Source organism: Austrofundulus limnaeus, unplaced genomic scaffold, assembly GCF_001266775.1.
Source record: "Austrofundulus limnaeus strain Quisiro unplaced genomic scaffold, Austrofundulus_limnaeus-1.0 Scaffold412, whole genome shotgun sequence".
Lineage (NCBI taxonomy): Eukaryota > Metazoa > Chordata > Actinopteri > Cyprinodontiformes > Rivulidae > Austrofundulus > Austrofundulus limnaeus.
This window is the reverse complement of record NW_013952814.1, coordinates 141,388-143,848: the sequence shown is the minus strand read 5'-3', so window position 1 is coordinate 143,848 and position 2,461 is coordinate 141,388.

The following is a 2,461-nucleotide window of genomic DNA, read 5'->3' as shown; positions in this document are numbered from 1 at the left end:
ACGTTAAAAGTTGTGCATTTACACTTTTGTTTTGGGGGGGGGGGTGACACGTTAAAAGTTGTGCATTTACACTTTTGTTTTCCTGTTTTGCTTTTATGTATTTTCTTTCTCAATCTAATTACTTCTGCATACGTTTTGCTACTTTATTCACTTTATAAATCAAAACATTCAACTGATGTAGATACGACTGACTTCTGGTTTGTTTTCCTGTATACTTGTCAATATATGTATTTTACTTTTATGTAAAAATATTGAAAAAATGAGCAATTTATTCATCCAACCATCCATTTTTCATACTCCATAATTCTTCCACTTATCCRGGGTCGGGTTGCGGGGACAGCAGCCTAGCGGAGAGGCCAAGACCACCCTCCTAGCCACTTGGGCCAGCTCCTCTGGGTTTCTTCCTGGTGGGACGTGCTCGGAACGCCTCTCCAGGGAGGCGTCCAGGAGGCATCCTAACCAGATGAACCACCTCRACTGGCTCCTCTCGATGTGGAGGAGCAGCGGCTCTACTCTGAGTCCCACCTGGATGACCGAGCTTCTCACCCTATCTCTAAGGGAGAGCCCAGACACCCTGCAGAGGAAACCCATTTTGACTGCTTGTATTCATGATCTTGTTCTTTTAGTCACAACCCATGGCTCGTGACAATAGATGAGGCTACATAGGAACGTGGATTCATTGAGCCTTTTGACTCAGCTCTTGCGTCACCACGACAGATTGGTACAGCGCCCACATCACAAAATATCAAAAATATTTTATTTACCATTGATTAATCCAATTCATGATGACTGCCACAGCCATCTGACCAGCAAACACAAAAATGACAAGAACTCAGTCAGTTTTACTGATTGACATAATTCTGTGTGGTATAGCTGWGTCCATCACGTACTTTAGCACTAACAGATTGAGCAAATTCTTTAAGGTAAGGTAAGGTGATATTTATTTATATAGCACTTGTCAGCAGAAAGGCAATACAAAGTGCTTTACATKATTCAATAAATGATACAAAATGTTATTTTAAAAATAATTTAAAATGTCTTTTACTGTTGGAATAAAATAAGCTAGTTAGCAAGATAGCTCAAAAAATCACTGGACAGATTTTATTGAAATTGTTAGGGCATAGTCACTGAATGTACATCTACAATGAATTAGCTTTTGAAACAGCCAATTCAAGATGGCTGCCATAGACAACTTACAGTCCCCTCCAAAAGTATTGGAATAGCAAATCAAATTCTCCTGTTTTTTTTAAACTTTAAGATCAAACAATGAGCTGTAATGAACCACTCTATGAAATTAGGACCAGCCCAATCTCACAAAATAATCCCTCAAGATCTTTGCATTATGAAATCCCAGAAAATGATGATCTACCAACCCTGATCATGAATGAGAAATAAAAACTTGTGACCTGAACGTATTTCCAAAATAAAGTAATTTATTTTTAGATATATGAACAGGATTAAACATACAAACATTTATTAAAAATATTATATGAATAAATGAACACAAGTTATATTTTCGACATATGAATTACACCTCAGAGTTCTCATAAACAGTAAGTTCCAGGTGTCGTAACTTACTGGCACGCTGCTTAACTAAGTTTTAAGTAAAAAGAGAATAAAGATAGTAAAGATTTATAACTTTAAGGATAGGAGGAAAAGAAATTAGTGAATTTAGCACTTGTTCTCCATAAGTCAAGACCAGACCAGCACCACAGCATGTCAGAGACCAGACACCTCTGAAGCTAGACTTCACCTCGGCGTTTTATCTCAGCAAACATTTTGTTCTACCTTTAGATGTCTTCAGACAGAGCCGAACCGGCAGGCAGGTAGAAGGGTTTGAGCGTTTGAGGCATCACGAAGTCCGCAGAGATGGATAATGTCTGTCGTGACATCAGGGGGTTGAGGAGATCCTTGTCTCACCCCTAACGAGCCTCAGTGGCTCCCGGCTGGTCTCAGTACAGTGCTTCTCGGCAGTTAGTGACAACCAGACTTCCATCCAGACAGGTGCCCAGACGGACACGCACTTCTCAGAGAGACTCAGTCAGAACCATGCTTACTCCAACAACAGACAAGAACAACTGTTAACTGTGTGAACAGAAAGTTAGTTCTTTGAGAGAGAAAAAGATAGAAGATAAACAATCTGTTTTTCCCACACTTGCGCGGCCAGCTGTGGGATTGTTATCTGCAAAGGGCCTTGAAAGTCTGAATAGACAGACTAAACTGCCGTCTTAAAAATCACTTCACTAAGGTTATACATCACATCCCCTATTAATAGTAAAATTAATAGTACACAATAATTAATCACTAAACCAATTAAGAAAAATGATAAAACCATGATTAATAAACCAGTACTAAGAAAAAACAGTAAAACACATTTCAACTCTTTTTTCTTCACGGTGTTAAACTCTGGAATAAGAGAGATGCAAAGATTAATTCAATAAGACTTTGAGTAATGATATAT